The following is a 21,685-nucleotide window of genomic DNA, read 5'->3' as shown; positions in this document are numbered from 1 at the left end:
AAATATACATGAATATGTGTTGTGCTTCAACAGATGTGTATTATCAGTGACCAAAAGTCTGATCACTGAATCCATTTCCTAATGGATTCAGCAGCAGGAAGCTGCTTTTAATTGGATGCCCAATAAATTGTACTTTCTCCCATAGCCACAATTCACAGGTCCAGAAATTAAATGGTAGAAATAAGAGTAGATGACTCACTATAACCCCTACTGACCAACTAGCAAAAAATTTTCTTCTTTTTCCCATGGCTTTATGTTCTGCTGGCCTAGAGGTCTTCATTCCAAAGGAAAGAATACTTCCACCGAGAAACAGCACTGCTACCTGGCTGGCTGCCTTGGGCCTCTTATGCCTCTTGGTAAATAGGCAAGAAGGGAGTTAGTGTGCTGGTGGAGCAATTGATCCTGAACCAAGGATAATTGGACTACTACTCCATAATGAAGGTAAGAAAAAGTATGTCTGAAATACAGGAAATCTCTTAGACCATGCCCTTTGATTAAGGTCAATGGAAACTACAACCCAACCCAGTCAGGACTTTGAGTGAACTAAACTCGTCTGGAATGAAGATTTGGCTCACCTTAGCAAGTAAAGAATTAGACTAAGGTGCTTGCTGAAGACAAAGGGAATACAGAATGTGTAGTGGAAGAAGCTAGGTATAAATACTAGCTATGACCATGTGACCAGTTACAGAACTGTGAACTGGAATTATTATGAGTATTTCTCTTTATTTTGTTATAAATGTGTATATGATACCATTGTTTTCTTCCCTCTCTTATTCTCTTATCACATAAGATAGACTTAATATTATATTTAATATTTAAAATTTATTCCTTTTACATTGTAGTATTAAATTATGGGTATCCAAAAGAGTTAACATTACTCAAGTACTTTATCTCCTTTTCTGGGGTAGATCTAAGTACATTTTCAATTGTATGAAGGTACTTAGATCAGGTAGAATTACGAGTTTGCTATTGTCTTCATTTGAAGTTACATACAAATGCCAAGTTAAGAGTGGACTTCTAAAGGTTAATTTATTTTGGTCAAACGTTACTCTGAGTGTGTCTGTGAAGGTGTTTCTGGATAAGATTAACATTTGAATTGTAGACTAAGTAAAGTAAACTGCCTTCCCTAATGTGGGGAGGCCTTAGCTGATGTATTGAAAATATGAAGAGAACAAAAAAGGCTAAAAGGAAATTCCTCCTGCTTGACTGTTTGACTGCAACATCGGTTTTCTTCCATCTTAGGACTCCTAAAACACTGGCTTTTCTTGGATGTTGGGCCTGCTGGCCTTTTGACTGGAACTTACATCACCACCGGCTTTCCTGGTTCTCAGACTGGAATTAAACATAGGCTCTCCTGGGCCTCTAGTTTGCTGGCTGCAGATATTGGAACTTCTGAGTGTCTGTAATCATATGAGACAATAATGTATAAATTTTATCTATCTAACTACAAATCTCTTATTGGTTTTATTTCTCTGTAGAACCCTGACTCATAAAAATAACCTAATAATAAATGGAAAAAAATGAGCTGGGTGCCCGTGGCTTATGCCTATAATCCTAGCTACTCAGGAAGCAGAGATCAGGAGGATCGTGATTCGAAGCCAGCCTGGACAAATAGTTCATGAGACCCTATCTCAAAAAAACCCTTTACAAAAAAAAGGGCTGTGGAGTGGCTCAAGGTGTAGGCCCTGAGCTCAAACACCAGTATCGCAAAAAAAAGGAAGAAAAATTATTTTACTATTTAAAATTATATTAATTATTAAGTACAATTCAATGTGATTATTAATAACCACATTTGGTTTCAAAGTATTTTTTTACTATTAACTTTAGTTTAATTTCCTGGGACATATATACTGCTCTATAAATCAACAAGATGCTATTTCTCTACAGTATGCCTCTTTTTTAAAACTTAAATTTTAAATATTCTTTGTTAATAATCATATTCACTGCAATCATAACAACAGAAACAGTAGAAAGCAAATGTTACAGAGAAAACAGAGTCTATGAATGTCCATGTCTCAGAGAAAATGTTCTCAAATTTACCTATGGCAACAATTTGGAACAAGTACCTCTTAGTATCATCCTTTTACTATGCTTACTTGAACACAGGGCTAATGTTAAAATATTTTCTACTTTTACAAGCTATTTTATTTTCGTTCCAATTCTAACTCTGCCCAATTGCTCTATTCAAGTCAAGTCATTAAATCTCCACTTCTTTGATTGATATTTTAATTATCCAGTTCTTTCCAGCTGCGTCCACCCTAGCTTTTTATGAAGAATGGAGAATTAGGCTTTCTGTATTTGAATGATAGAACTATTGTTGGGATCATTCTTCCAAAAAATGAAGGACAACCCTCCCCGCCAGGTCTGCTGTTGTGAATACCTTGGGAGAGATGGTTGCCTATCATTTCCCTATTATTAATTTAACATTTTAAAGATCATAACAACTATTTGAACCAATTACTGGTTTTTAAAGCAAAGAAATGTGTATACATTTCTATATTGATATAAATCTTGGGCTAGTCAGATGTGAAGATTGCATTTAACTCCCCTAGGGCACTTGTTTGTCACCCTTGGTCTTCAGGAATTCTCTGTGCATTTGAGAGAAACTACTGGCTGATCTGAGCAAGGCAATAATGTGACTGTGGAACTAACCAATAGACTTCCATCAAGGCAGCCTATCTATTGAGTCAATTTTTGGTTTTAAAAAACAGAAACCAGCTGGGTACTAGTGGCTCAATGCCTGTAATCCTAGCTACTCAGGAGGAAGAGATAAGGAGGATCACGGTTTGAAGCCAGCCCAGGCAAATAAGTTCAAGAGATTCTATCTCAGAAAACAAACCAACAAACAAACATTACAAACTGGGGCAGGAGGAATGGCTCAAGTGCCTAATAAACATAAGGCCCTGAGTTCAAACCTCAGTGCCACAAAAAAGGGGGGGAATAGAAACCAGCTGTATTTTAACTTCAACAAAAAGTAGGAAATACACGATAAAATTGAGGTATGTCTCAGGTTGGGACTAGAGCTATGCACCATACTCTCCCTCTTTGTTTCTGTCCATGTATCTTTTTCATTTTCCCCAGTCTTCACGGTAGAAAATATGTTGCACAATCTCGATTTTTTATATTTTCTGCATTAAAGATTTCAACCCTGACTAAGACCAGATCTCTTATCCCTAATTCCAAATTTTCCAAGGTCTCAATTCAATCCAAGTTGTAGCCAGGATGAAGGTTAGGGGTCATAATATGTAACCATGGCTGCTTGGAAAGTCAACGTGTGAGCATGTGGGTGAGGGGAAAAAGGAAAAGTTTGCAGAGAAAGAGAACTGGTAGCAAATAGGTATCCCCTGCAAGGCCTTCTCTTCCCTCTAGTGGAAGATTCATCTTAAACAGTGACTCTTTGGCAACACACTGGGGAAAAGGAGGCAGATGGCATTAATGTAGACTTGGTAAAGAGAGCAATTTTAAGGCAGTTGGACCTTTTTGGGCCCCTTCAATTTATACCATGTGTATGTTTTTTTTAAATATAGATTATTATTAGGACCTGTCGTACAAAAAGAGATTTCATTGAAAATTCATTCTTGGATTTTGATCCAACTTCAAAAGCAAGTATATGTTGATTATTCAGATCAGTTTTGCATGCAGAGACCCACTTAGTTTATCACAGTGCCTGAAATAACATAAAGTGCAAGCTGTGACTCAGTTGTTTCCATCCTGCAAACCAATGGGTTCCAGGACATCTAGGGATCCACAAGAGAAGAACTGAAGACCTATAAGCTATTTCCAGTATTTCATAGAGTCCAAAGGAAATAATAAATTTACCTGGCACAAAGCCATGATAGGCTATCTAAAACAAATTTACCTGCTTTAAAATGGAATTATATCAACTCAGAGCAGCAAGTCTTGATTACTTGCTGATCTCAACTCCAATTTATGCTTACAAAGCTGGGATCAGGAGGATTCCCTGATTCAAGGCCAGCTTGAGCAAATGGTTCATGAGACCCTGTCTTCAAAATAAACAAAGTAAAAGGACTGGAGGTGTGGCTCAAGAGATAGAGACCCTGCTTTGCAAGCAGGGAACCCTGAGTTCAAACCCCAGTCCCACCAAAAAAAAAAGTCTGTTTTAATATATACATATACCTTGGTTAAATTCTGGGTAAATAAATGCCACCTGTCTTAGTCCATTTTCTATTACTAAAACAAAATACATGATACTGTGTAGTTTATAAAGGAAAGAGACTTATTTTGGCTTATGGTTCTAGAAGTCCAAGAGCATTGTGCCAATAACTGCTCAGCTTCTGCCATGGGCCTTGCACTGTAACAATTCATGGCAGGAAGTGGAATAGCAAGCCACATGTCCTGCAGAGAAGCCCGTGTGTGAGGAGGGAAGGAAGCTGCCAGGCTCGCTTTATAACAACCCACTCCCACGATGAATAACCTATTCTTGAGGGGAGTTCCTTAATCCATCATGAGGGTGAACCCCCCTCCCATGACCTTGTAGCTCTTAAAGGTGCTACTGCCTCTCGACACCATTACATTGAAAGAATTGTGTCACTGCATGAGTTTTGGTGAAGACGAGCTATAGCACCATTATGTGAAATTTATATTTTAATAAAGTTACATGTGGCCACTATGATTCAGGTTATATTCTAAAGACTACAGAAAGAAATTTGAGGCTTAATATTTCTACAGTCATCTTTCCTAAAGGTCTTTAAACATGAGACAATCAGCCATCTCTCTAAAATGACTTCTGGAAGATTCTTCTGCTTTCCTCTTAAAATACATTAAAAATACCATCCACCCCCATTATTACAAGTTGTACTGATTAGGGAAATACACTGCAAGAATGACAGAGACCCATGGATAATGAGTTATTTCTAGGAAAGCTCTCCTTTAGAATATGAATCTGCTCATCCTCTGAACATTAAGATTCGAATGTGCAGGATTTCCTGCAATTCCTCATTTTCATAATGGACCCAAACACTTGGTCATTTCTCCGCTTCATTCTAAGAGTAGGTTCTCTTGAATGAGTCGTAGTGAACAAGATGGACAGGAAAGTTTTCTAACATTCTAATTCTCTGCTTACAGCCCAGGCTGTCAGAAATCTTTCAATCCCTGAAATCCACTCGGGAGCAAAGCCACTCCTCTTCCTATAGCCAAGGGAGTCAATAGGTCATTTTCAGCAGCCTTGAACTCTTGTCTTTCACCTTACAAGGCTTATAGCTCTGTACTAAATTACTACCCAGCCTACCTTTCAGATAAGTAATTAATCCCACTCTAAATGAGAAGGCCCATAATTGCAAATCACCTGTAAATATTCCCTCTATTTCAGTCTTGGAAATGGCATACCTACATTTGAAAAAAAAAATTAGAAGCAATAATGAAGACCAATGAAGACATATTTATCCAAAATCAACTCATGCATAATGGACAAGTCACTCCCCAAATGTTCTTTGTCAGGCTGTGCAAAGAAGGGAGAAGCAGATAGGACACCCATCAATAAGAGTAAGGGCTTTTCCTGGTCCCTAAACGCATATACACAGTTTTCTTTGTAAAGTCAATGTACAGGACATTTGCCTTTTCTTCCTGAAAGCATCTGTGAGTCTTTAGATGAAATAGGCTTAAAATGGGCACATGATAAGGAAGAAGTTTAATGTAACATGCAATCGTGCTATTTTAAAAAGCTCCATGTCAAATTCAGTTTACATATAATAGCTTTTTTAAGGAAGGAGGGTTGTAACATGTAAGCAATTTGAAAATGGAACATTTCATTTGCAGGTTCAGGACAGTATTCAATTCCCTTACTAGTGTGCTTCTAATTAAATCTTAATTGTACTACTCATTTTGAAATGAAAGAAAAACTGTTATGCTGGATTTCCCCTAAGAGGAAATCAAAATGGACTCCATAAAATGGTCAATCCACAAAAAAGGGGGAAAAAAAAATCCTATGTGGAAACAAGACTTAAAATTAAAGCCTAGGGCTGAAGGTGTGGCTCAAGTGGTAGAGTGGAGCATGTCTGCTTCGCAAACATGAAGCTCTGAGTTCAAACCCCAGTCCCATCAAAAAAAAACACAAATTAAAGTCTAACACTTGAGTATGCAAAACTATAAAATTATCACAAAGAATATCTTTTTTGATGTTATTAAATATATGTAATTAATTATAGTAAATAACCTGAATGTATGAGGAACATTGAGTAGGTGGTAATATGTAATAAAAATGATATATTCAATAATTTAAGTTGCTACTTTATCATATGCTAATTTTAAAATATAATCTTCTAAAATAAATATTTAAATTATTTTGCCTTTAAAAAAGGGGAAAGCTGCCTAGTGGAGGCTAAGGCAGGAGGGTCTTGAGTTTGAGGCCAGCCTGGTGGGGTGGGGGAAGTAGACAGGACCAAAAATGTAAGTAGCCCCAGTGCTGCTTTCTCATGGGAAAGGGGTTTTGTCTGAATCATAGGATAATTATTATATTTGTTTCCTTTATTTTACTTTATCTTTTGGTGGTGCTGGGGTTTTGAACTCAGGTCCTCACTGCCAATTGAGCCGTGCCCCCAGTTACACTTGTCTTATTACACTTTCTTTTTTTTGGCTGTACTGGGGTTTGAACTTAGGGCCTCACACATGCTAGGCAGATGCTCATTCTGCCAGCCCTTTTTTATGTTGGATATTTTTGAGATAGGGTCTTAAGAACTCACCCCAGGGCTAGCTTCAAACAATGATCTTCCTGATCTCTGCCTCCTGGATAGCTAGGTTTACAGGAGTGAACCACCAGTGCAAGGATGACACACAAATCTATGAAACATTCCATCTTAAAAAAAATAGTAGGGTTTTGAGGGAATCATAAGAAGGAATGCACACAGTAGCAAAAGAATCCAGCTGTATAACACATATATGAAGCATTTTGAAGTAGGGGGAAAGTTCTGACCTAACTTTGAAAATTAGTCTGTAAGACTAAATGCAAAAAGAATGTATTAGCACTGTACTAGTCAGTGCCGCACAGGGGTATTAGTTAACAGTTCTGATACTGCTATACATGCACACTAGGACTGAAAAATTAAATAAATGCCTGGCAAGAGCCAGGTTTCTCACTGTTGGAGTAGGAGTTTTGAGAAAAGCGAGAGACTAGAATACATTAGAGTTAGAGACATCACTATGAACTATATACATTACGCTTTCATTGATATTGATACAAATAATTGTATGTAGAAATGGGTGTAGATTCCTATGTTCACATGTGGGTTAGTATACTCACACCTTCGCTCTGTAGGCTGAGTGATACTAGAAGTGCGATACTCCAATAGCAATAAACACACCTAACACCCAGATTTTTGTTTCTAATACCAATTTCCATTAAAAGGGCTGGAACAAGGGTACCCAGGGGAAAATTAAGGTTTCTAGGACTTAGGCAGGGAATATGCAAGTTGACCTTGGAGCTTCTTGTAGCATCAGAAAGTAAAGAAAGAAAAAACACCTCTATTGATGGGGATATGTCAAAGGAACACAAGAGCCAGCTGAAAGAGCTCTCAGTAGTGAAAAACAGAACAATTTAACCCCCAAAATAAAGTTGTATTGGATTATTCTTAAAGTATAAATATTCGTGAGTCCATACTGATATAACTGATTGAATAAATAAATAAATGGGGAGGAGAGACAAAACCCTTACAGAATTCCAAATGGTTTGTGTCAGTGTTGCCTTCAAGGAGGCAGAGTATTCAGGAGGCAAAGATCAGGAGGATTGTGGTTCAAAGCCAGCCTGGGCAAAGAGCTGACGAGACCCTATCTCAAAAAAACACATTACAAAAAAAGAGCTGGTTGAATAATTCAAGGTATCGGCCCTGAGTTCAAACACCAGCACTGCCAAAAAAAAAAAAAAAAAAGGCAGAATTGTGCATAGTGACTGCCTTCCAACACTGCAGAATGGAAAAGAGGGTAACAAGGGTAAATTTATGGTAGGAGAATTTGACAAATACTACTTCATCTAGGTGATCAAGGTCAACATCAACAATGAATCATGTTAATAGCATGTACTTTTAATATAATGAGCTTAAAATGGCATTTTACTTCTGTGTCTTCCTCTCAAAGCCATCTCTCCAATCTAATCGTGAGAAACATCAGACAAATCCTATGAATATTTCACAAATAGTCCTCAAAATTATCAAGCTCATCAAAACCAAGAGAAATCTGAGAAACTGTTACAGCTAAGAAGAACCTAAGGAGACAAACCAACTACATGTAATGGGGAATCCTGGATGGGGTCTGGAGCAGAGAAAGATGTTCGACAGAACTGAGGAAAGGTAAGCTAACAGTCAACTTCAGTTCATAAGGATGTGTGACAGTGGTTCATTAATTATAAGTGTGCCATCTTGTGTAAGATGTTAGTATCAGGGAAACCGAGTGTATGGTGTATAGGAACTCTACTGTCTTCCTAGTTTTTATTTACTCTAAAACTATTCTAAAAGAGATCTATTATTTAAAAATAGTAATAACCACTCAAATTTCTTTCCTCCTTTGCTTTCTATTTTTTGCTTATTTTTGTTGTTGTTGTTGTTTGTTTGATTGATTTTGTTTTGAGACAGGGTCTCACTGTGTAGCCCAGGCTGGTCTCAAACTCAAGATCCTCCTGCCTCAGCCTCCCAAGTTCTGGAATTACAGGCATATGTCACCATGAGCAGCTTCTCTTTCACTCTTTTACTTGAGAGTAACCTGTAATATTCCATTGAATTTTTCTTCCTCATAAAATTTTGTTTCCTCAAGTTCCAAACTAGCAAGGTTGGAATTTACTACGCATATAACAAACCTTTACAGTAACTTTAGGGTTGGGAGAATTCAGGTCTTTTATACTACCGGTAGGGAGACACAACTGTTCCAGCACGAGGCACAGTGGGAACGATATGACTTTGTAAGGCACTGTAGGCTTGGCCAAAACTTTCCCCAAGAAAAGATTGGTGCCACAAGACACCCCTGGATTGTGAAGTCAGGAGTTTTCACATGAACCACTCCAATATAAAAAGAGGAAGATTGCAGTTTGAAGCCAGAATTCTGAGAGACCCTATCTTGAGAAAACCCTTCACAAAAAAGGGCTGGTGGAGTGGCTCAAGGTATAGGCCCTGAGTTCAAACCCCAGTACCCCTCCAAAAGCAAGACTCTTCATAATGTATTCCTATTTAATAAAAATGTTAATCCAATGGATAGGATTGTTTAAAATTATCCAGTTGAATATTGAGAATAGTGATTTTCAGACTTTGATCTGAAAACCTTTATTTTTTTTTGGCAGCACTGGGGTTTGAACTCAGGGCCTCATGTTTGCTAGGCAGGCACTCTACCACTTGAGCCACTCTGCCAGCCCTGTATGTTGGATTTCTGTGTGCAATTTTTTTGGAGGAAGAGTTCAAAACTAGTGTCTGAAAATATTATTGTCCAAAAGTGATTCTGGTATAACTGATTTTTAATTCTTCCTAATCACAGGTTCAGTTGCTTCTTGAGACCATTCCTTGACAGTAAATTTCTGTTATTGCCTTAGCCCAGATGCCTCCAAAAAAGCAGAGCGGTAGCTAAAGACATGTACTCATGTAGCACATTCAGGAGGAAATTCCAGAGTGTGTTAGATCTTCTCCAAAGCTATGCACTATTCTCTGCTCAGATAAGCCACTGCCACTTATAATCTGTAGTTTTTGCTTGTAGGTGTTAAAAGGTTAGACTTCAAAGTAACATCTGTCTAAATAATAAAAACTCTGCACTAATAAAATTCCAAATCAGAGGAAGTCAAATTAATTTGCAACATACACCATTTATAACTTCCAAAGTATGGTGGTCTAGGGGCTGGGGATGTACCTCAATGGTAGAGTTGTGGGCTTAGCATTCACCAGACTCTTGGTTCAAACACTAACACCAAAAAACAAACAAACAAAAAATTGTGTTCTAAAAAGCAGGTTGTATCAGTCAAGGTTCTCTGAAGAAACAGAACCAACAGGATTTATATTAAAATATTTATCAATGGAATAAAGATGTTGACTCATGATTGTGGCTGCTGGCAAGTCTGAATTTACAGGACAAGTGTTGATGTTGCACTCTTAAGGAAGAATTTCTTCTTGAGATTCTTGCTCTTTCATTCTTCACTGATTAGATGAGGCCTGTTTGCACTATTGAGCATAATCTCCCAAACTTGAAGCCAACATAGATGTTAACCACATCTAGGAAATACCTTTCCAGCAATGCCTAGATTTCTGATAACTGTGTGCTGTGGTCTAGCAATGATGGCACATAAAACTAGCCATCACACAGGTTGAGAAGTGAAAATCTAGGGACATGATTTCCTTCCTCTGACACACTGGAAAGGTCAGAAAATCCTTTGTTCAGTTTCTTTTAAGGACTAGCACAGTGACACCATCACTTTAATCCTTAGGTAACATCATGGAAAAAGGAACGAGGAGATTAGTGAAACAAGTATATTTTTGCAGGGAAAGAATGCTACCATACATAGAAATAATGTGTGTGACTATGATAGAACTTCATCTCATAACCCTCTGCAAATGCAGCCAAATGATCTAGACCTATATTATCAGCTCCTTAAATCAACCCCAGTGAAAGTCATCTAGTCTGTCCTCTTGTTTATAAGCAAGGAATTTAGACAAGTAGGAATTAAGCAACTTGTCTGCAGTCTTACCACATATCAACACAGACCCAAAAACAGAACCAGGTGTCCTCAGCCCATACCATTAAAAACTGGGTTTTTTCCCATTTGATGGCATAATTTCACTTGCCTATGAAATAATAATGTGAGTAACTATTAGAGAATAATTGCTAATTTGACAAGTGTTATAAAGGTATCAGGGTTATATAGAAAAACTGTTTTTTGGCTACATTGGGGTTTGAACTCAGGTCCTCACATTTGCTAGCTCTAACACTTGTGCCATGTCCCCGGCCCCCAAAAAACTGTTTTTTAGGGATGTATACTGCATGTACCATTTTCAAAATACTTCAGAGAAGAAAGAGAAGGAGAAAAGGAAAATATTGATAATTGTTGATATAAGTGATGGTTATATGGCAGTCCATTGTATTATTAAGACCTAATTTTTTATTTGGTTTGGGGGTTTTTTTGGTGCTGGGATTGAGTCCAGGGCCTCGTGCACACTAAGCACAGACTCTACCACTCAGTTACAGCCCCAACCTCTCTCCCTATTCTCTCTATGTTAAGTTTTTCATAATAAAAAGGGAAAAGAAAAGAAAGTTCGCTTTCTTTCTGTTCCTAAGTTTGTAGGTCAGCATTGATTTTTTCATCTATCCCACGTTCTTTGTCTATGCATTGTCAGTAAACCTCCCTGTGTCTCCAGGCATGTGTACATTCACTGATCTAAACTGGGATGCAGAGCATCTCACATGCACCCTATGTGAGCATTTCCATTCCCTCCTCATACTTGTTCTAAGACTTTAAGATTTGCAGGAAGAAAAACTATCACGATATACTTATATCTCTCAAAAAAGACCCAAAACCTAGGGCTGGGAGCATGACTCAAATGGTAGTACCTATCTACCAAGTGCAAGGCCCTGAGTTCAAATTCCAGCACTGCCAAAAAAAAAAAACCAAAAAAATACCCCAAACCTTTTGATCCATCCCTCCATGGGTCATCAAATAAGACACCAAAAATAATTTGGCTGAGATAGAGATGTTAACGCTTACAGTGTCCTCCCAGCATTTTTCATTCAGATTGAGAACATGACATACAGCAAAACTTTCATAATTGTTAGTACTTTGTGTGCAAGATATTTCAATAGGCCATGCTATTCATATGGCATATGCACCGCACCCTCATCATTAAGAATTAATTAAGCACCCACTGTGTACCTGTGCTAAGGACTAGAGTGATTAACATGTAAAAATCCAGGTCTTGGATTCTGAGTTATCCAAATAACTACCTAGGGGTTCAAATAAACCAAGTAATTACAAATCTCAGCTGCTTTGATTGTTAATTGGATGTAGCCATCTCTGTGTTCCAGCGTCACACACTCAGCACTCATATTCCAGGGACATCTGATAACGATACATTAAAGATAATGATTAAAGATGCATCTGATAAAGATAAGCTGCAGTACCTCTGACACACTGAGCTGATGACCAGAAAGTGCACCGTCTCCTGCAGCAAAGCTGGAAGCTCTTCATTTCTCTGTGATTATCATTTGTTTGACCTTTGAAGAATTGTTTGGGTTTTTGACCCAACTGAGAACATTGTGATAATCTGTTTAAGGTAGAGGTGGGGAGGACATGTCCAAACTCCAATTCAGTCTTTTTCCCATTGATAGTTAACAACTAAGGGTCACGATGACTAACAAGAAAGCATTCTTCACCCCTTCAGAATAGAGTATGTTAACTTAGCGTATAAATATAGATATGCAAATTCCCATCACTTAACTTAGCCCTTTCATTCATCAACTGTGTGATTCTAGACTAGTCATTTAATCTCTCTCTCAGTTTATCTATCCAAATAAGAGAGTCAAATGATTTTAAAGCAATTCAAAATATACTGTTCAGATGTTTCTACAATTTTTAAATTCAGTGATGTTAATAAACATTTTAAACGAATGCTATTGCTTACACACAATTTTGGGTTTTTTATTTGTTTTGTTGGTGGTACTGGGATTTGAACCCAGGACCTTGCTCTTGCTAGGCACATGCTCTACCACTTGAACCATGCTCCCAGCTGGCTTAAACACACTTTCTTTCTCCCTTAGCCCCCAGGACTGGGGTCTTAACTCAGGGCCTCATGTTTGCTAAGCAGGCATTCTGACCACAGAGCCACTTCACCAGCTCCTTATACACACTTTCCATGAATGTTTCAATACTATTTTACCCATTGCTGTTTTCCTTATTTTTACATGTATTTTAACATATGTGGCACTATGTCTTTTAGGCTTAGTATTAACTTTTTCTGAGGATCCACATGGTAGGAAAAAAAACAGAAAAGCAGATAGATCACAAAGCGTACATAGCAATGGGCCCAGCATATGCCTGTCAGGAGTGGCTCTAGGATTTGCACATCTAGGCATGTTGGAGGTAGAGGAAGGAGATACCTAGGAGAGGCCTAGAGGCTGAGAAGGCCAGGGCTTGCTGGGAAATAATGGATTCCCTGGGAAGGGTCTTGACATGTGGTTCAAAGACAAAGGGTTGTGTAGAGGACAGATGATTTGGGGCCTACTGAGAAGTCTGGCATAGGGAGCTGGGGATGTAACTCAGTAGTTTAGTGCTTGCCTAGCATGCACGAGTCCCTGAGTTTAAAAAAAAAAAGAAGTCTTGTTTGAACTCACTTCCCAAAGCCCACTTCTTTATCCTTCTCCTCTTCTAAGCATAAGTGTTACAACACTACAATAGAACCAGCAAGCACCAAAATATGTCATTTTTCAGATGTAGTGACATATACCTACAATCCCAGCTACTTGGGAGGCAGGGATAGGGGGATAGCAGTTGGAGGCCAATCTGGGCAAAACAAAAAAAGTTAGCAAGACCCTATCTCAAAAAACAAGTTGTGCATGGTGGTGCACATCTGTAATCCCAGCTACATGGGAGGCAGAGGTTGAAGGATCACAATCTGAGGCTGGCCCTGGGCAAAAACGAGACCCTGCCTGAAAAATAAAGTAAAGCAAAAGGAACTGGAGGTATGGCTCAAGTGGTAGAGCTCTTGCCTAGCAAGCACAAACACAGGATGTTTCATTTTTAAATTATGCTGTCTGTGAGAAGGTAACAGCCTGAATTCCTGGATGCATCAGTATGCAGTATCTCTGCAGGCATTATCATAGACTTGTTAATGATGGAGAAAGACCATGGCTTCGTGGTCATGAGGGGACTGACATGGCAGGCTGCTGCAGAGGCCACATGCCAAACTCAGTCCCCACAAAGAAATGCTAGCCGTGACTCTTGCTGTGATGCATGTTTTACTTCCCATGTGGAAAACAAGCACTGCTTTTCTGCCATTAGCCTTACCCTGCTCACCTTCACACTCTGTAGTCCACCCCACTTCTCCTCCTCAGACCAGCCTTTCCCACCCAGCGAGGCTGACACTGACCCTTTCTACTGTGCCCCAACCCTGAGCCTTAGTTTCTCAGTTGTGTGTGAATGGCAGAGTTGTGGAGCTGGTGTCTTTTTATTCCCATGTGAATATCCTAGAAGGGTCAGGGTGAGCCCCGGTCTTGTGACTCTACCTCTTGCCTGAAAAGAGAGGTCATTTGGGTGAGTTGTGATGTTCAGATAGGAAGCTAGAACTCTGTTCAGCCCTAAAGAGGCAGGAAGGAGACACAGCCTCACCCCCACCCCTTTCTCAATTTAGTGGCCAAGGCTTTAAATAGTATGAGCACTGGGTGCCTGCTCAGGTCATGGAGGTCAAAGTGGCACCCATATGTGGAGGGAAGATAGCCTTCAAAAGATTCCTCACCAGATATGGTGGTGTACAGCCGTAATCCCAGCACTTGGGAGGCAGAAGAAGGAAGATAGTGAGATCAAGGCCAGCCTGCCTTGATCTCACAAAAACAAAACAACACAAAATTCCTTCTCCTTGGTTCCCTGAATAATAATATAGATCTCTAATTATAGGGGTGCAAACTGTATTTCAGGCACTGGATTATCATACTGCTGATTTCCCTTTTATCTTGCCTTTTGCTGTTTGGTCTTGAGGGTCTTGAGTAAAGTCTTCATTTAGTGCTCTAAGTAGCGCTCCACCGTGCAGCAGGGAAACAGGACTCATTTCCTACTGGTGAGCCTCTGGAGGCAAACACTTTGAACTTTATTTAAATTATAACATTATTTTTCCTCTCAGGCCTTTACATTTTGAAAAGATATAACTTACGGTTACATTTTCAGAACATTATTGCTAAGTGCAATATAGATTTTGTCTACTGTAAGAGGAAGTTGCAAAAGTCACATGTGGGAACCATTTTTGGGCAGAAGTAACTAGAAATCCTGCAGTGGAAATCTTCTCAACTCAGGGTTGCTTTCTGACTCGGCACCCTGGCTCCTGTTTTGCCTTGTGCAGATCTGCCACCGCCTCTCACTCTAACACCCAGGCTAATACTCTTTCCAATAATCTTAATATCCTCTTTATCCTTAAACTAACATGGAATCAACAGGCTAGTAAAACTCCACTTTATCCAGCTTAGTGTTTCAGGCCATGTGTGCTGCTATCTCAACATACTTGAGACTGGGCAATTTCTAAACAGTAGGCATTGATTTTCTCACAGTGCTGGAGGCTAAGTCCCAGACCAGACACTGGTAGTCTCAGTATTGGAGAAAGGCCTGCTGTCTGTAGGTCACATATAAGTGTCCTCATGGAGCAGAAGTGACCGAGGGTAAAAAGGGTAGAAACACCGTGTCCTCACATGGCAGAAGAGTGGACTACAGCAAACCCACTCTCTCAAGCCCTTTTAAAGGGATCCTAGCCAGGTGCCAGGTGTCTATAATTCTAGCTACTTAGGAGGCAAAGATCAGAAGTTTCACAGTTCAAGGCCAGCCCAGATGAATAGTTCGAAAGACCCTATCTTGAAAAGCCCTTCACAAAAAAAGAGTGCTGGGGAGTGGCTCAAGATATAGGCCCTGAGTTCAAACCCCAGTATTGCAAAAATAAATAAATAAATAAATAAATAAATAAAATATCCAACACACAAAAAAGGCTGGAGGAGTGGCTCAAGTGGTAGAGCTCCTGCCTACCAAGCATGAGGTCCAGAGTTCAAACCCCAGTACCACAAAAAAAAAAAAGAAAAAAAACAAACAAACAAACCAAAAATAAACTAGACATTGTGGTCTCCTGAATCTGTGCTATATGGGTTTTTTTTGTTGTTGTTGTTTGAGACAGGGCCTAAGTAGCTGAGCTGGTCTCCAACTCCCAATTCTCCTGCTTCAGCCTCCTGAGTCCTGGGATTATAGCCTTGCCCCAGCACACCCAGCTTAAAATTCATTTTGATGCATTCTTCCCCAAAACATAGGGGAAAAAACGAAGTGATTCAAGTCTTTGGATTTCACATAAAATGTTCAGGAAATGCAGGCTAAAGAGAGAGAAGTTAAATTTCTGTCTCTACTAAATGACAAAATGAGGAGGCAAACAGACAAACCTTGACTGTGGAACATCTCTCAGGACAGCTGGCCTGGTTTCTGAAAAAAAGTCACTATCATGTGGAAAGAAAGGGTCCGTGTGGGAGGAAGGAGAGATATAGTAGCGTATGTTAAGACTTAAAGGCTGTAACACCAGCAACAACAAAACAGTTTTCAAAGAACCATCCTTGCCTAGCGCCAGTGGCTCACTACTGTAATCCTAGCCACTCGGGAGGCAGAGATCAGGAAGACTGTGGTTCAAAGCCAGCCCAGGCAAATAGTTTGTGAAACCTTAGCTTGAAAAAAAAAAAAATCACAAAAAAGCGCTGGCAGAGTGGCTCAAGTGGTAAGAGCACCTGCCTAGCAAGCATGAAGCCCTGAGTTCAAATCCCAGTGCTGCCAAAAAAATAAATAGGAATCATCCTTTTTGGGGAGTGGCCAATAACCATATGTTTTTTAAAAGCATTTTTTTAAGAGCCATACAACCACATACAATGAGTGTACCTTGTTTGGATCCAGATTTAGACAAATTAGCTGGAGTTTTGTTGTTGCTTGGTGTGTTTGTTTATGACAGGATCTTGCCATGTAGCCTAGGTTGACCTTGAACTGTCAATCCTCTTATCTCAACCTCCTGAGTGCTAGGATTTTTTTTTTTTTTTGGTACTGGGGCTTGAACTCAGGGCCTCATGCTTACTAGGTTGGTGCTCTACACTTGAGCCACTCCACCAGTCCTATTTTTGTATTTTTTTTTCAAGATAGGTTCTCCCTTGGGTTGGCTTTAAACCTTGATCCTCCTGATCTCTGCCTCTGGAGTAGCAAGGATTACAGGTGTGAGCCACTGGCACCCAGCATTTTTTAAAAAAGACTTTCTTTTAGACAATCAGAAATTTTAACATGAACTGAATATTATGTAATACTTATTCGGGGGTTAGGTATTATATTGCCATTGTAATTATGTAAGAAGTTATCATTTTTAAAAGCATAATGAAGTATTCAGAGTAAACAGACAGTAATGTCTAGGAGTCATTCCCAGTACTCAAGGGTAAGGCAAGAGGAGCTTGAGTTCCAGACCAGACTGGGCTACATAACAAGTTCAAGGTCAGCCTGAGCTATATAGTAAGACCTTGTCTTTTTTTAATTTTACCTTTTTATTATTATTGGTGCACTGGGGGTACATTGTAACATTTACCAATGTTCTTACAGTGAGCCCTTTCTTTAAAAAAGAAAGAAAAAAGTTGAGCTCTTTGTGACTCATACCTGTAATCCTAGCTCCTTGAGTCTTTTTTTTTTTTTTTTTTTATGGCTCTGGGGTTTGAACTCAGGACTTCATGCTTGCTGGGCAGGCATTCTTACCACCTGAGCCACTCTGCTAGCTAATCCTAGCTGCTTGGGCTGCAATTGGGAGAATCATGGTTCGAGGCTAGCCTGGACAAATAGTTCCAGATTCCCTTCTCCAAAAATAACCAGAGCAAAATGGACTGGAGGTGTAAGGTGTGACTCAAGTAGTAAAGTGCCTGCTTTGCAAGCACGACTCCTTGAGTTCAAACCCCAGTCCCACAAAAAAAAAAAAAGAAAAAGAAAAAAAGAGTAAGAAAAAATGTAAGGGTGACTGAAGCTTAGGTAATGGACCTGTGAGGGACTATTTTGTACCCTACTTTTGTATATGGTGGGAAATTTACGCTGAAAGTAATAAGAATGAAAAGGGATGATGTGCTATATAATGTGATATATTAAGATTTAATATTTTCTCTTTTTTTTTTGGTGGGACTGAAATTATGGAGTCAGGGTAGAATGCTCAGGCATTCTACCATTTGAGTCACTGAGTCACACCTCAAGCCCTAATATTTTCAACTGAATACTCATTTGTTTTCATTTTTTTTTTTTTTTTTTTTTGGTGGTTGTTGTTGCTGTTGTTTGTTTTCGTTTTTGTTCTTTTGAGATAATCTTACTATGTAAGCCCAGGCTGGCTTCGAAAGCATGACCCTCCTGCTGCTGCCTCCCAAGTGCTGGCCTATATACATGTGCCACCACAGCCAGCTCATTTTTCTTTTTATCTACATTTCCAGTTTGTCACCAAAGGGATGATGAGATCCTGGCAAACCATTCAATGTACTAAGCTTTCTCACACACTCTGAGAATGCCCAAGAAACTCTCCCTGAAGAGCAAGCTGTGTCATAGAGCATTAAGCAAGGAGCGATTAGGTAGGCATTCAGTGACAGAGAGAGTGGGGAACATCACTTAGATAATTTCATCTGTAAGTGCACATTCTGACCTGAATTGTGTAGTTTGGCTGTCTCAAAACTTTAAATGCTTTGATAGTTGTACATTTTTCTCTTTGCTTTGTACTGTTTAGACTCAGTTCAAACTGGAAAAGAAAAAAGAAGATTGCCTTTGAAATTGCTGGCACAGTGATGGGACATTCAGGCTGTTTTCAGGACAGTAGTCAAAATTCCAAGAAGAGCTGAGTGTGTCATGATGCTCTCTTGAACAAGAAAGACTAAAAAGGAGTCTGGCTTATAAGGGTTCAAAAGCCTTAAACATGAGATGGGGTGACTAGGAGAGAGCCCTGTGCCAAATGGGGTCACCACAGCTCTGGCTCTGGCTCTGAGGGTGGCCACAGGAATTGTGATTCATTTTCTGACTTGGTAGCTCTTATCTGAAGCTGTGTCATGTACTCTGCGTGACTTGCCTCCTGCCCTCCCCCATGTTGTCACTTACACTGCAGTCATAAGCATAAGCACAGCCTGTGGGTTTTCCTCCCTATCTCACACTCAAACACAACCTCATCTGCTCCTCAGCAATGGTTGTTCTCAGTTGCCGACTGTAGTTCACATCAGATTCAAGAAAGACCAGCCCCAAACCACTTGGTCCTAGGCTTCGTTTAAAAGTCCAAACTCTGAATCTCAGAGAATGGTCAACCCTTCAGCAAACATTTTCTGGGAACTGACCCAGGGCAAAGTCCCGGATCCAGTGCTGTGGGCAATACCAGCTGCAGGTACTTACAAACTAGTAGAAAAAGAAAAGGCACATATAACTACCTACCTTGTGGAGGTAGTTATGATAGGAGAGGAAAACTAAAGGAAAAGCTAGTTATTACATGAGAAGAGTTGAAAAGGTGGGGAAATAACAAGCTCATCTCTGTAGAAAGTGGCATTTGAGCTTTATCTTAAAGAAAGGGTAAGCTTCCAATAAATAGATGGCTGGGGGAGGTTTCCAAGAAAATAAAATGCTTGTGGCTTGTCATGACAGGATGTGAGAAAGAAGTCCCTGCAGAATATCCTATACACAGGAGATTGTGGGAGATGGGGAGATGAGAAGGGAGGAGCGCTGAGACATAGCTCCACAGAGGACTCAAGAGAGGCTTTAAAAAGAGCTCAAGGACACAAATGCCTCCCTTTGCACTTCCTTGATTAACCTGAAGTGCTCACTCCAGGTAAACAGTGACATGCTAATCAGTGAAATCTTATTTTTGATGTTACCTTTTCTTCTTTTATTTTTAACTGTTTGGCCCTGGACATCAGCAGAGGCTTAAAGTAGTTCCCATGGCTTTGCTCTAGTGCCTGAAATACCTCCTCTACCTGGACTCAAGCCTGTGCCCCAGATGGTCCATATTAAAAATGAGTAACAGACGGGCACTGGTGGCTCACGCCTGTATATATATAGCTACACAGGAGGCAGAGATCGGGAGGATCGAAGTTCAAAGCCAGCCAGGGCAAATAGTTGGAGAGACCCTATCTCAAAACAAAACAAAATCACAAAAAAAATTAAAAAAAGGCTGGCAGGGTAGCTCTAAGTGTAGGCCCTGAGTTCAAGTTGCACTACAGCAAAAAATAATAATAATAATAATTACCAGAGGAATGGGCTTGCATTCTAACCCCCTTAGTGGGCTGGACTTGGACCTTAGTTACCATCACCTAGTGAAGACTGAGTCAAGATGGTGGAGGCAAAGGTTTGTCCAGAAGAAAAGACAAGGAGGATTCTGAAACTCCAGTGCTCTCTGGAACACAGAGGTAGTTGGTGCAAGTGTCCATGTGTCCTCCTTAATCACAGAGCTTCCAGACCTCCCCGGGAAGAAGAGAAAATCAGATGTCCTTGCCTGACCCCACACTGACCGACCACAGGACTGAGGAGGCATTCTTGACCAAGGGCTAACAGGACAGAGTCAGAGCCTGAGTCTTATTCTCCCAGCTCTCTCTGCCTGAATTCCACCTGCTACTGACATCTCCTCTGTCTCTTCCAATTGTCCCTGTCCTTTCCTTATTTACCCCTCCCTCCCTCTACCCCTTTCTTCTCTTCCTCCTCTCCCATGTGCTGACATTGCTCCATGAAGTTCTCCAAACCTTAAATCCTTAAACTTTCATTTTCTTCCACCAGGGGTCGGCTTTGTTTCTTTTTTCCCCGAGGCTGATGAGGCTCCCAGACTGCCAGCGATCCTAGTCCACAATCATCCCTTTTTGGAGGTATAGGATGGCCTGGTCAGGCCACAGGCCAGATGGGTCGGAGTTATGCCAATGGAGAAGGGCAGGGAGTCGTCAAGGATGAAGATGCCACCAAAAATGTCCGTTCTCCGCCTCATATGAGATATTTGAATTGAATCAAGTCAAGCGGGTTGGGGATCTCAGGAAATGTTGGGGGACGGGAGAGATCCCGGCACTGAGACTGCCAGGCAAATGCTTGGGAGACACCGCACAGTGGCTGAGGCGGTGGTCCAGGATAGCACACAGAAGACAGGCTTCAGGTTGCGCCCATTTCCGGGCAGACTGAGGCGCAGAGACCCATCACCCTGTGGGTCGCAGGCCAGGAGTGGGCGGAGAAAGGGCCTGAACTCCTTAGCCTTGATAGTTTAGGCCAGATACTCAGAGGCCAAGGTCTGTGCCTCACACCTGCCCTCCCATGTACAAGGAGCAAGCAGCAACAGCCTACTTTCCTGTGAAGCCAGGAGCGGGCATTCATCTCTAAAGGCCCTGTTTTCTTGTCTTTCTTCCTGTTTGTTTCTTCCAATTTGTATCCCTCTGGCTGCAAACCAAGAGAGGCGCCCAAATATAAAAGTCAAGTCAAATTAAAAGCGTATTATTGCTTGTGCGCTCCCAACGCCCCCCCCCCCTCTTTTAAATTGTGTTTCAAAACAACATGGTGACTTTTGGACAAGATTTTTCTATTTCGCCCACACCACAATAGAGATGCAATGAATGCGGCTGGTGAAATGTTTGGCTGTGTCAAATTCAGTCCCGAAGGCTGGCTTGGGCCAGCACTGGGGCTCCGATTTGTGTTATGTTCACGGAGAAGATATTAATTAAAAGAAATACATGATTAAAAAGTAATGAGTTGAATAAAAATTATCTCAGCTCATTTTCTGATTATGTTAATTGTTAAAAACCCTTCAATCACGCCGTTGCAGTCAATGGGCTTTAATGTGAAATTAGTGGGCTCTTGATAACTTACAGTCCAGAATAATCCTGGCGGTTTAGTCATCATTCCTAATAACAAGGATGTTGCTAAGAACAGAAATTTTACATGATTTTGATACATTTCAGCCCTTCCCCCCATGTGTCATTAAAAAAAAAAAAAAAAAACCCTTAGCTTGCTGGCGATTTCCAACTCTTCCATGCACAG

At 40.3% G+C, this 21,685-nt stretch overlaps 1 long non-coding RNA gene across 10 annotated transcripts in view; it reads left to right on the top strand.

Moving 5' to 3' along the window:
• LOC109686967 (uncharacterized) overlaps positions 1–21,411 on the top strand; it is a 48,080-nt gene extending 26,669 nt beyond the window's left edge. For all 10 annotated transcript variants that reach the window (XR_012449151.1, XR_012449150.1, XR_012449156.1 and 7 more), the window contains 3 exons: positions 271–441; positions 8,086–8,297; positions 20,447–21,411. This is a non-coding gene — a long non-coding RNA (uncharacterized lncRNA). The remainder of the gene's footprint in view (positions 1–270; positions 442–8,085; positions 8,298–20,446) is intronic.
• The last annotated feature ends 274 nt before the right edge of the window (positions 21,412–21,685 follow it).

This window comes from Castor canadensis, chromosome 1 (assembly GCF_047511655.1).
Source record: "Castor canadensis chromosome 1, mCasCan1.hap1v2, whole genome shotgun sequence".
NCBI lineage: Eukaryota > Metazoa > Chordata > Mammalia > Rodentia > Castoridae > Castor > Castor canadensis.
Note: the sequence above shows the minus strand (reverse complement) of the source record. Positions and strands in the feature narration are given on the sequence as shown.